At 41.0% G+C, this 13,826-nt stretch overlaps 2 protein-coding genes across 5 annotated transcripts in view; one reads left to right on the top strand and one right to left on the bottom strand.

The window, feature by feature from the left end:
- LOC106069915 (putative tyrosinase-like protein tyr-3) overlaps positions 1-2,370 on the bottom strand; it is a 46,026-nt gene extending 43,656 nt beyond the window's left edge. The window contains exon 1 of the mRNA XM_056035884.1: positions 2,318-2,370. The gene's annotated coding sequence lies outside the window, so the exon portion shown is untranslated. The remainder of the gene's footprint in view (positions 1-2,317) is intronic.
- Positions 2,371-10,644: 8,274 nt separating this feature from the next.
- LOC106069881 (zinc finger protein Xfin-like) overlaps positions 10,645-13,826 on the top strand; it is a 78,565-nt gene continuing 75,383 nt past the window's right edge. For all 4 annotated transcript variants that reach the window (XM_056036638.1, XM_013229675.2, XM_056036636.1 and 1 more), the window contains exon 1: positions 10,645-10,804. The gene's annotated coding sequence lies outside the window, so the exon portion shown is untranslated. The remainder of the gene's footprint in view (positions 10,805-13,826) is intronic.

The raw sequence follows: 13,826 nt of genomic DNA, 5'->3' as shown, positions 1-13,826 counted from the left end.
CTTTTTCTCTCTAACTTGTTCTCCCTCTTTCTTTCTCTTGTTTCCGTCTTTCTCTTTTTTTTTTGTTCCTTTCATTTTTTTGCCCTGATTCTTTCTCTCTCTCTCTCTCTCTTTCTAGATGCATATGTATATATTTCAATCTGCTTTTCTCTTTTTCGACATCCTTTCCTCGTTATCTCTTTAGCTTTCTCTTTTTTCTCTGTTTCTAGTTGTTGGTCGTTTCTTCGTATCTGTTCTCTCTCTCTCTTTCTCTCTCTCTCTTTCGCTTTCTTTTTCCAGTTCTCATTATATTTTTTTTCTTTCTTTCTGAGTTTATTTATCTCCTTTCGATTTCTGTTTCTTTTCCTTACTCCCTCTCTCTCTCTCTCTCTCTCTTTATTTCTCTGTCTCTCTTTCTCTGTTTCTCTCTTTCTCTGTCTCTGTCTCTCTCTCTTTGTGTGTCTCTCTCTCAGCATTTCTCTCTTTCTGTCTGTCTCTCTCTCTCTCTGTCTTTTTTTGTTTTTTCTCTCTTTCTCTTCCTCTGACTGAAAACCTTACACATGTATTTGTTGAACTCAGTTCTATCTGAGACGTAGACGACATCTGTTTATCCGACTAAGATTGTGACCCTGCTAGCTACTTGTGTAGGACTTTCCACCAATAAACTTCTAACAGAACCATGTGAACAAACTCAGGAAACATAAGAAGACACAAGAAACACCATAGTTTGCTTAAAAAAATAAAATATTTCGGCATTAATGGTCCACTGCATCAGTGGATTAAAGACTTTCTGATAGGGAGAGAACAAACTGTAATAATAAATGGCTCTAAATCAACACCGATAACAGTAAACTCAGGTGTACCTCAAGGTACAGTCTTGGGTCCACTACTATTTTTAATTTACATAAATGATTTACCAAATTGCATTAGTTCAGGAACAAAAGTCAGATTATTTGCAGACGATTGCATAATATATAGAACAATAAAAACAACACAAGACACAGATATTTTACAAAGAGAATTAGATGAATTACAGAAATGGGAATCAAATTGGAGCATGTCTTTCCACCCAGAAAAATAATGACTAAATGCATGACGCGTAGGACGTAATCATCTTCTTTTTTGAAGTAACGTCTGTATTATATTAGATAAGATAAGAAGGAAACAAAAATCTTGTTGTATAAAAGAGAAGTTTCGGTAAAACAGAAGTTTCGGTGTGACCTAGTTGCACTTTGAAAGGTTGTCCTTAAAATGATACCAAAGTAGCCAAACTGACATAATATCAGTTTAACAGCTCTTAGACCCAGTCACCCGGACAAACAAACAAATGTAAAGGACCCAACACAAGGCCGACGTACTATAACAGCATAATACAGACAAGAAATACTTGGCGCTAATATGTGCGTCAGAGAAATTCATAGAAGAATACATCGATATCCACGAGAGGTAGAGCCTAAATGCCACCATAGTTTAGATTGTCAAAAGAGTTGAGTCGAAGGCTCTTCGAACTCTGGGCGTGTAAGACTGCCTGAACGAACTGTTCTGTCTGGAAGAGGTTCAAGTCAATGTCTATGAAAAACATTGCTATTTCCGATGTATCTGGCACTCCGGGCTCATGGACTAGAATACATGGCCGAAGGCCGAGTTCACAGGGAACCCCCACCATTTGCAATGGGAAAGCTATCGCATTCCCTTGGACACTCCCACAGGAGTTTTGTTTTTGGTATTCATTTAGCCTAATCACTTCCTCCAGCAATCGTTTCCAACCGAGTGCCATGTTGGTGCAAAATAGCGTACTCGGGGTTCTAGCAACCTGCAACAGATCTTGTACAATAGAAAACACTGGATGGAGTCATTTCGTTTTATTACAGTTTCCACTATTAGCTTGCAAATAAAAATGTTCCCTTTTTAAATTTATCATTCATTAGTAATTAAAAGCAAAATAATCACTCTTAGGAAAAATTAAAAAAAAAAACATCAGCTTCATTAGAAGGAATAGTCTTTCAAAAAAAAAAAGGAAGGTACTTGTTTGTTTGTTATTGGTGTTTTATAAGCGATCTGATTTAATGGACTACACATTTACACGTGAAAAGGTGACGTTACATTTTACTGTAAAATCTTACAAACGTTTTCATAAACACTGTGCTTCTATTTTATAAGGTCGTCTGCAAAACACCTTGCCTGTAGACATTCAGAGACAAATAATTCAACCAAACAGATATTCTATCCAACACACACAGACACACTATGTTGTATTTATACAACGTGACAAAAACAAGTCAACATACATTGCTGGGAAATAAACAATAACAACTTTAAAAAAAAAAAAAAAACTTACACGCTATGTGGATTTAGTGCTACTCCATACTTCCGACATGCGCAGTCACCGAAGGCTCGGCAGACAAGGTGGAATGATCAACATGCACAGAGAGAGAGAGAGAGAGAGAACATGATTAATTTTCATGACAATATAGATATAGTGTTCCAGTCTCAGACTGACAAAAGTTTGGGAGGGGGGGGGGCACATTCAGAGGAGTCCAGGACACACTTGTGTGCAGACAAGACATGGACGGTTTCATTTCGTTCTCTTAATGTCTAGGTCTCAATTGTTATCTAAGTTAACATCATATGAAGGGATGCTCAGGATGGAGCTTGTGAGGGTGTTCCTATTGGCTAATAGATGTCTGATGTAACCAAGAGTAGGACTTACGAAAGACGAGTTACAGGGGTGAAAGGCTGGTGAAAGTTGGTTGGAGTGAGATAAAAGGTCGATACAGAGAGACAGGCGGGAGTGTGTTTATTGTAGATGTTCTTTGCTGTTACTGGTGGTGTTCAGATGTTCTTTGCTCGTACTGGCGGTGTTCAGATGTTCTTTGCTGGTACTCGTGGTGTTCAGATGTTGTTTGTTGGTACTGGTGGTTTCCAGATGTTCTTTGCTGGTACTGCTGGTGTTAAGATGTTCTTGGCTGGTACAGGTCGTGTTCAGATGTCATTGGCTAGCAGCTACACAAGGCTTAGTTGGAATAGCTGTCTAGAGCTACAACCTAATCACAGTTGAACCACACTCTCAGACCCGTTGCAGAGGGTAGATAAGAGCATACATGAAGTATTCACTGACCTTCTTATTTTATAGCTACGTTAAGCGCACATTTAGATAAAAACAAACACACATATATATATAAAAAAAAAAAAGATGCTGGTACTCAGTGATAAGGTGCCGGTACTGAGTGATTGATTGACTAACTTTAACTACTAATAAATTAATAATATACGTTAAAATACAATTCAATAAGGTGCCGGTACGCCGTACCGGTGCGTACCGTCACAAAAAAAAGCCATATATATATATATATCATGTCAAGAGAGAGAGAGAGAGAGACATTGGAAGTTTGTCTTAAACCAAATAGAGAGTAAGGGTAGGGTTAGGGGCTAACTGTACCCAGGTACCCAGTAGTGTCAGACGACAACAGGTGTTCACACTGGTCCGAGTCTCAATGGAATTGACCTCCCCATGTCGTCATTATTAGAAGCTGGACACCGTCACCCTCTCTATCCTGAACCTGGTCTTTGTGAAAGTCACGTGACAGCCTGGAGATACCAGCTTCTGGCTCTCACTAAAGTCTTGCCGTTGACGGTAGAGCTGGTGGGACAGTCCACCCAGAGAACAACGACACACAAACACACGAGCATACACACACGCACACATGACATCCATTGGGAATACCCACCTCGTACCAGTCTCTCTCCTCTCTCTCTCTTCTCCCTCTCTCTCTCTCCTTTTCTCTCTCTCTCTCTCCTCTCTCTCTCTCTTCCCCCTCTCCTCTCTCACTCTCTCAACGTCTCTCTGTTAGATAATGTTTCTGACATCTACATCGAGAAGGTTGGTGCTGTGAAGTAACGTACTGGTTACTTTAACAACAAACTTGTGACTAGACTACATCGAAATTCACATCTTGGTTCATTATTACACCGGGCTTGTGAGACAGAGCTACATACTTCATTACGATATGCTTTATTTGTACAGTTATCCCTGACCATAACGATGTCCTCCTTTCTAATAGTATGGCCTACTTCCTTTCACAAGAACACTTTTAAAACAACTCTTTCCTTCTCTTAATTAACACTTTCTTCGTTCTCTCAAATAATCTCTCGTTTGCAATAGACTTCCATAGTAACATTACTTTTCTTATTTAGAGTACCGCTTTCATTAAAGTCGTCCATTATCAATACGACTTCTTGTCTTAAATAATGTCGATTCATTCAGACATAGTGGTATACGTATATGTTATATATATATATACATATATATATGTATGTGTGCGTCGCCAATGCATATAAATGCTGGCCTTCTCCCCATGACACTTCTATAAGCTCTTCATATTACCTCTATCCTGACTCCAGACTTTTGGGAATGGTAATTCCTGCTCTGTCCTCTCTCTCTCCTTTGTACAATCCCAAATGATTTCTTCAAATGTCGTATACCCGCTGAGTTTCGTCTTGACGAGGGAGACTAGAGGGCGGGGGGCAATGTATCCTAAAAGTGGTTTTAAATGTCAATAATTAGCCTTGATAATGTAAAATATTCAAGAATTTTGTAGTTTTATTTCTCCAGATAATTATGCTTGGGTTATGGGAAGAAAAGAGAACAGGAAGCGAGTGACTCTCAAAGTACACCACACAAAAACAAGACTATTTCAATTAGTCAACGTATCAGACACACAGAATTTAGATTGAATAGAATGGAGTATTGTTCACTTTAGTTAATGTCCCAGGATAAGCCAAAGTAAGAAATTGAAAAGTAATCATTTGTTCATGACAGATGATACCTCATCTCAAATAAGTCTGCGAATATTTTTAAAACAAATAGAGTTTTGTTACCTCTACGACAGTACAGTCTTAGTCTACGTATCTGACACATCGGCAACAGCAACAAAAAAAAAAAAAAGTTTAAAAAGGGAGTTAGTGTTACACACAAACTCGTAGGCTGTCCCTTTGAGCTACACATTACTCTTAACACCAACTCACACCAAAAATCGCAATCATAACAGTCACATCGAAGTGTCTCGAATGACACAATAATGATGCATCTTTGTCAAGTTCTTTTGAATTGTCGTGTAGATCCTTGATATGCGCAAGGTCACACAGCTATAAAACACCAGAAACTGCCTTTTTATTGGTATATTGGTTTATGCATGTCCATACTATCCATGAATGCAATTTTAAAACCAAACGAAAAGAAAGATCATAGGAGAACAAAAAAAAAAATCTGACAAATTATCTTGAGAAATCTAGATTCTGAGTATTTCAAAAATATTTTGGAAGCTTTGCTCATTGGGTGGTCTTTTGTAAGCACAAATATTTGTAAAGGTTTTCGTTATTTGTACTTCTTCCATTTGGTCTTTTCATTTGCATCTATTCATAACATTAGTTTAGACATCAAAGTGATTGAAGGCCTATATATTCAATACAAGAGCTTGGAAACAAAACACAATCAGGTGTAGAATTAGTCATGAGCTTGTACTAGTCATAGGGCCCGTCCTTCAGGGAATTGTTAGTGTGTGTTTGGGGTGGGGTGGTATTACCTTTGGCTGGAGGGTTGACATGTATGTGTGTGTACATTGTCTCTAGCGAGGGGTCTAACGGCACCAAGACACTGATCGAAGGTTTCTTTTCTGAACAAATTGCGTTTCCGATCATGATCTCAAAGAACACACACACACACACGCACGTTCGCACACTCAGAGGAAAACAAAAACCTAGAACTTGTAGTACTGGTTTCTTCGCCCACCAGCATGTTCTCCTTTTACTTTAGGCCCTACTCTCTCTCTCTCTCTCTCCTCTCTCTCTCTCCTCTCTCTTCTTCCTCCGGTACATTTACATTTAGGAGGCTGACGTCATCAGTTTCAGCTTCCCCCCCCCCTTTTTTTTTCTTCCTGAAACTCTTGAGTGTCGCCAAACTATTTTGGTCTCCACCTATTAGAACTAGTACCTTGGAACATCAGTCAAGACTTTGATGTTTTTCCGAGTTAAAGTGAAGCGATCCCTAAACCTCTGTAGCCAGCATAGCGTGGCCGAGGAGAGTTGTAAAGCGAAGACATAACTAGGGGAGCGTCACAGTGGACGGAATCAGTTACTTTCGACGATCTGGTTCACTGTCATGAAATGTATAGTATCACCAATGTCTTTTACAAGAACAGGGGCACCCCCCCCGCTCCAATCTCTGTAAATCTGACCTGCTCACCCCCCCCCCCGCTCCAATCTCTGTAAATCTGACCTGCTCACCCCCCCCCGCTCCAATCTCTGTAAATCTGACCTGCTCACCCCCCCCCCCCGCTCCAATCTCTGTAAATCTGACCTGCTCACCCCCCCCGCTCCAATCTCTGTAAATCTGACCTGCTCACCCCCCCCCCCGCTCCAATCTCTGTAAATCTGACCTGCTCACACCCCCCCCGCTCCAATCTCTGTAAATCTGACCTGCTCACCCCCCCCGCTCCAATCTCTGTAAATCTGACCTGCTCACCCCCCCCCCGCTCCAATCTCTGTAAATCTGACCTGCTCACCCCCCCCCCGCTCCAATCTCTGTAAATCTGACCTGCTCACCTCCCCCCCGCTCCAATCTCTGTAAATCTGACCTGCTCACCCCCCCCCCCGCTCCAATCTCTGTAAATCTGACCTGCTCACCCCCCCCCCCGCTCCAATCTCTGTAAATCTGAGGATTTACGTCTTTACCTCCACATTTGAATTTACATTCCGTGTCACTTTTTTTACTTTGCGTTCGTGGGTGTGTAAATTATGGATTGTGTCGTTTTGAAATGTCAGCGCTAAGCCGAAAAAAGTACTTCAGGAAGAAATAAGAAACGTGTGTGGTATGTGTGGGATATGTGTGGGAAGGATAACTGAGAAAAATGTGTGAGAGAAAGAGAGAGAGAGCAAGAGACGGCTGAAGGGGAAAAATAGAGAATTTAGAGAATGGATAATTACAATGTCCATGTCTTTGATTCCGAAGATTAAGTATGAGTGCTGTGTTTCACGTGACTAGGAAAACCCAGTTGCGAATGGATAATTAAAAGGTGGAAAAGGGTTAATCTTAGAAGTGTAGAAGAGCGATAAAGAAAAGAAATGAGTGGAAGAAGACTAAGAGAATATGGCTGAAAGAAAAGAAATGAGTGGAAGAAGACTAAGAGAATATGGCTGAAAGAAAAGAAATGAGTGGAAGAAGACTAAGAGAATATGGCTGAAAGAAAAGAAATGAGTGGAAGAAGACTAAGAGAATATGGCTGAAAGAAAAGAAATGAGTGGAAGAAGACTAAGAGAATATGGCTGAAAGAAAAGAAATGAATGGAAGAAGACTAAGAGAATATGGCTGAAAGAAAAGAAATGAATGGAAGAAGACTAAGAGAATATGGCTGAAAGAAAAGAAACATGTTGAGAAAGCAATCAGAGGAGTATCAAAGCGACGACCTAACACACATTTTCAAGAGGGGAAACAAAATCCTGGGGACTGTCATAGATGCTAAGAGAGGAAGCTGTAGGGGGGGGGGCACAGGTATTCGGGTGAGGTGAACTCTAACAAACGGTACCTCAGTACACAAAGAACTTCTGATGAAGTCACGTGGGCTGTCGCCAAATTCACCAAGCTGGAAGTGCTCTCTCTCTCTCTCCCTTCGCTTTCCCTCCCCGACTTACGAGGCCCACGCCTGCTACCAATTTATTTCTTCGCTTCTCTGTCCTCTTGACTTTAAAAACACATTCGTTTCACTGTCCCTCAACAAGTCGCCGTGTCTTTCCTCATCTTGCATGCAGTACCGGCACACCTGGATCCAGCCCCCCCCCCTTTCGCCCTATTTACTCCTGTTCCCCCCCCCCTCTTCTCCACGTCTCCTGTCATGGCAACGTATGCGTCCTCTCGACCTGGCAGCAGGCTTCAAGAGAGACGCGGACACACACACGCATAAACAAACTTAGAGTTTTGAGTCTCAGGTCGTGTAGAAAGGACACTGCAAGGCACGCACCTCGGCACCTACAAACCAGGCTGGACACTTAATATGGACAGTCACAGACTCTGGTAAAACTGGGTTTTTAGACGCATGAATGTCCGCGTTTACAATTACTGTCCTTCTTGCCTCATGTAGTCCGGAATAAAATGCTGTATTCCTTTGTCTACAGTGTCAAGGTGATGCGAACGAAAGTATACAAATGTGAATGCTAAATAAGGCCATCAGTCTGATAGAATATACTGCATGAAAAGATAGTCTAGCTCTGATTGATACTCATATAGTATCGTCATGATTAACATTGGGAATCAATAAGTTTAAAAAGAATGACGCATGCTTGGATATGACACACTTTTTTGTTAGCAGTTGTCAATGTCAAGAATTTAGGTAATTTCAGTCATTGAGTATATATATATATATATATCCTGAAAAAATGAAGGTAAAAATCTAGCAAGAAATTAATAACCAGATTGCCAGAATATTACTAAAAGCATGTCCACCCTTACAGTTTGTTTGTTTTTAGCCATGGCAATTTGTTTTTTGTTTTCCAGTATGTCTTCGTTTCTACAAAACTTCTTTTTGTTTTAGAAACACAAAGTATTTGTGTGTGTGTGTGTATTTGTAGAATCCTGTGTGTAATAATAAACCTGCAAGCGTCCAGGATGTTGTCACGAGTTCTAGGCAATGGAGCTCCTCACTGGCTTGCTTTTAGTCTGTTCATTTATGGTTCTAGACAAGCCACTTCCTCCCTCTCAACAAGCATGCAGACATTAATATGAATGTAAAAAAAAAAAGTTGTTTTATTTTCAGACTCTCATCACTTCCCTAATGCCGACCTTAACGCCCCCCCCCCTCACCCACTTTGTCATAAGGGGCACACTTTGTCGTAGTCTATGTCTACAGGTAGGACTTGAAAAAAAAAAAATTGAGTCGAGTTTGGTCATCAAACGCATTCCACACAGAGCTCTACAGACGGCTCGGTACTTCAATTTAGACTTCTAATTCTAGAGACTACACAGCTCTCTCTCACCCCTCTTACCTTTCTTTCTTTCTCACTGCCTGAGACCGCTCCCTCCCCCCACCTCACTGCTTCCTTTCCTCATTTTTAGGCATCAAACTTTTCAGTGCAAACAACCCTCCCGCCCCTCTATCAGCTTTCGTCTACCTCCTTCACTACTCCCCCCCCCCCCGGTCCATTTGTCACTGCCCTTCTCTTCCCTCTCCAACCATGTCTCTCTCTCTCTGAGGTCATGTACACTGTTCTGTGGTACCTGGCGGATCCTAGATGACTAGGCTACATGCCGTGCGTGTCAGGTGTAAAAACTTCTGGGACAGGTAAAGTACCTGAGCAGTGGAAGTATGGGTTGTGTGACGACAATGGTGGCATCTCTTAACCCCGCCCTGTTTTTCCATTCTCTCTCTCTCTCTCTCTCTCCCTAATTCTCTCGCTCGTTCGCCATGATTCTAAATTTCTGTCTGTAAAAAATGAAACTGTTTCACCACACACACACACGCACACACACACACACACAGAGTCCCAGTGCTTTTAGTCCGTTGGTTATTTCCATTAACCTATTAGCTGCTGTAACATAATGATACATGTAATTAAATTCCAGGAGGCCTGCATATTTTTTTTTTTGTGTGAGTTGAAGGAATGACAAATATCTTAATGTCTACATGGAAGTGGCGAGAGAGGCTGATATCATAGAGGCTTTAAAGGGAAATAGAGGGCGGCCCCGGGGTGTGAGTTGGGGGGGGGGCTGGAATCCGTGAAATCATTTTTTGAGTATTTAATTCCTAAAGCGTTTCATGTTGTCTCTTGACCAAACTAAACGAGACAACTGGAATAAACAAAAATGGAAGCGAAGAGATGGGGGGGGGGGGGTGGTCACCATCAATGATAAGAGAGACACGAACTGACAAACTCTAACTTGTACACAGGAATGTACTTATAAAACAAACAAAAAAAACTATTTAAAAAAAAAAAGATCTCCCATGATGATAAGACCTATAGCGTGTACATAGAGCTGAGGCCGGGACCCAGTTTCAAGTGGAAACACTAGTTCTATTTGTGGTACATTGTCTCCAGATAACTGAACGGGTAGGGACCACAATTAGGGGGGGGGGAGTAACTAATATAACACTAATAACAGCTACTTCGTTTCCTGAATTTATTTAGCAGGATTCAACACAGGTGATGCCAGCAGAAGCCATTAACACCCCCATCCTCCCACCACCTCTCCATTTCCCTCTCATTTTCTTTCTTTATTTTTATTCCTTTTTATTCCCCCTCTTCCCCCCATTGCTACAAGTTCCCACAGCTGAAACCTGTTGTCACACGAAAAGTAGGATGCAGGATCCACAGAAATTTTGAGGCACTGTTTGGGAAAATATTTAGCAAGTGCTACATTGTGCCTCGTGTGTCGTAAACACTGAACTGAAACTTAATCTTTACATTATTAAATTGCGATTTAAAAAAATAAAAGTAAAACGAAAAAGCTTGAATTTTAGAAAATAATAGTTATTTTAATTAACTTTACTAAGTCTCACTAACTTTCAATGGATCTTACACTTGAATCTAAAAAACTAGAGGGAAAAAAACAACAACCCTAAACAGAGCCTCGTCATTTGTCAACAATGTCAGCTAGCATCAGAATCCCAGGAAGTTTTGAGGAGGTGACGAGGGAGGCCAGTGCTGTGATCTGAGTACCGGTGACGACTCCTCCCTTACGCTCCCAGAACTTCGCCTCAGTGGAACTTTTCAGGCGACTTGCCAAAAGACACTTAAAGTTGGTGTGTGTGACAAAACAAAAGAATCTTCATTCTTTCTCGTAAGTTCAATTTTATTGTTTTATTCTAGACTTAAGTCTTAAGTATAATCTAGATTCTAGATCTAAACTGTTATTTACTCTGACTTAATATCTAGATATACATTTAAGATGCTTATACTTATAGACTAGTCTAGAACTAGAGACTAGTAGAGGTCTATTAAGATCTAGATCTTGACTAGATCTAGAGTCTATATAGGCAGGAATATAGGCCTACTAATATAGACAATATATTATAGTCTAGATCTAGTCAGTCTAGTATTCTTCTAGATCTAGTTTATTTCATACTTGCTCGAACATTTGAAAATAACAATAGTTGATTAAGACTAGATCTGGAATCTTAGAGAATCTTGACTCGCTCTAGATCTCTAACTAGGCTTAATCTAGATTTAGATCTAGATCTTGGAACCATCGAACTAATCGAAAACTATTAGATTAGAATCATCTATGTATAGCTAGTATAGATAGAGTTTAGATCAAGAGTTCATAAACGTATTGAACTAGAATACTAGATCATGATGTGTCTATAGAATTCTAGACTCTATGTGTAATTTTGCTAAAATAAATATCTATAAAAACTAAATTTTACTGTCCACAATTTGTTATGTAGAGGTCTAACTCTAGATGTGTATAGTTTAGCTGGTTACTAGATCTAGTTCTACAATTTAAAAAAAATACAACTCCAATGCTGTTCTACACTGCCGGATGTGTTGATCGTCTGGTAAATTTCGTCACCGCTCATCCAAACCAATGTGTGACGTCAGACCTGTTGGCTTCCCCTCTCCCAGTTAAACGTAGAGTGCTATTTATTTTATTCATTTGTCTCAGAAGATCGCATGAGCGGTTTCGGTTATTTAGACATATTTTATGACTGTAAGGTTTTACGAAGGGGTAAGCTTAGGGCTGCCCGCTTTGTCCTGCCGACTTTGACAACATTTTCGCCACAGGTTTCCCCGGAGAGAGCCTCAAAATAGGTCTGCGTCTTGCGTGTCACCTCTCAGGCACATCAACTGGTAAAGGGGGGCGATGCACGCGTCTCTCTTCAATCACTTGCTGTGATGAAATTCTTGCGTGCTTGTACTCAATTCCCACTCATCAACATTTCAAATATTTAAAATAAATTGTAGTGGATTGAACAACAAAATGGCAGACTTATAATGAGTTAGGTCTGCAGTAAAACTTTAATATTAACATAAGTAGTGATTATTTATTTACAAGTCTGAAGCCGTTTCTACCAAGCTAGATGCGATAGACCGAACTAGACACTGCAGACTAGGCTGTATTAAGGTATACTTAGTCATCTGATTAGTCAACGAGGCATGGGATGGAAATTCTCATACGGTATATGTAATCCGTGATCAAATACATGTAAGGGCCTTGTTTATTGCGTGCATTGTCTCTTCTTCCAAGCAGTAGATATATTAATTAGAAGAATATAGCTGCTCGTCTAGATTGAGCAGACTGACCTCCCAACCCCGCGCGCACACATACACACGCTTTCCTATCATCTCCCCCCTTCTCTTTCTCTCTACAGCGGTTGTGTCTACCAGCAGGTTGGTGCTAGAACTAATTCAAAACAACACAACACGACGGCTCTCTCTGATGCCTCTATATTATGAACATTCTACTTATATCCTCTCGTATTCTTTACTTTGACATTTGTCATTCTAAAATGTGCCTGACATGAACTTGACATGTAGACTGCTTTTTTTTTATATTGGCCCGGGCTCAAGGTTAGAATCAATTGTTTTTGAGATATATTGATCTACCGTTGTCTTGAATGTGTGTGTGTTTTTTGTTTTTTTTTCATGACAATGTATTTAAAATGAGTACATTTTAAAGTTTAGAGGTTATCAAGCCTATTATATATTAAAAACGAGAGAGAGAGAGAGAGTGTGTGTGTTTCTATGGTGACAGTGAGAAGAAGTAAGTGATTGGTTGGTGGCTATGCAGGGTGAATGATGCAAGATGAGCGGCCCTGTCGTCAGCTGTCTGGGGGGAGGTCAGACGTCAGCTGTCTGGGGGAGGTCAGACGTCAGCTGTCTGGGGGAGGTCAGACGTCAGCTGTCTGGGGTAGGTCAGACGTCAGCTGTCTGGGGTAGGTCAGACGTCAGCTGTCTGGGGTAGGTCAGACGTCAGCTGTCTTGGGTAGGTCAGACGTCAGCTGTCTGGGGGAGGTCAAACGTCAGCTGTCTGGGGGAGGTCAGACGTCAGCTGTCTGGGGGAGGTCAGACGTCAGCTGTCTGGGGGAGGTCAGACGTCAGCTGTCTGGGGTAGGTCAGACGTCAGCTGTCTTGGGTAGGTCAGACGTCAGCTGTCTGGGGGAGGTCAGACTTCAGCTGTCTGGGGGAGGTCAGACGTCAGCTGTCTTGGGTAGGTCAGACGTCAGCTGTCTGGGGTAGGTCAGACGTCAGCTGTCTGGGGTAGGTCAGAAGTAAGCTGTCTTGGGTAGGTCAGACGTCAGCTGTCTTGGGTAGGTCAGACGTCAGCTGTCTGGGGGAGGTCAGACGAGTCCAGGATGCCAGAGTGTGAAGATATGTTTTTATAGTGAGTTAGATGGTTTTGTTTGGAATATCAGTTTATTTCATATCATATCGAGTTACGTTTGTTTTTATTGTAATAGTTTTATTTAGTTTTGTTAGCAATTTATTTCAAGTTTTATAAGTTCAACTAGACTACGCCTACAGCGGTTTAGTTGTCTACCTGCAGTTTGGGTCTATAAGTCAACGACCGTCAACGACATTCACTCCTACCATTGGGATAGCAGGTCTTATTAATGAGTAACTTAAGGCACTATGTGAGCCGTGGAAGGCAGCGCACTGACCGAGCCATTATGGAAGTGATTTGAAGATATCACGAGACTGTGTGTCACTTCAGTTGGTCTCTGTGCTGTTAAGTTGTTAAATGCATTTCAGTCTCACTATAAACATTTCAGCTCAATTCCTCCTTTGAGCTGTGAATTATGTTCTAAACAAAATTGATTTTAAACATCATGAATCCATGACATTCGTGATTAGAGTAATGT

Source organism: Biomphalaria glabrata, chromosome 7, assembly GCF_947242115.1.
Source record: "Biomphalaria glabrata chromosome 7, xgBioGlab47.1, whole genome shotgun sequence".
NCBI lineage: Eukaryota > Metazoa > Mollusca > Gastropoda > Planorbidae > Biomphalaria > Biomphalaria glabrata.
This window is presented reverse-complemented; position numbering and strand designations above follow the sequence as displayed.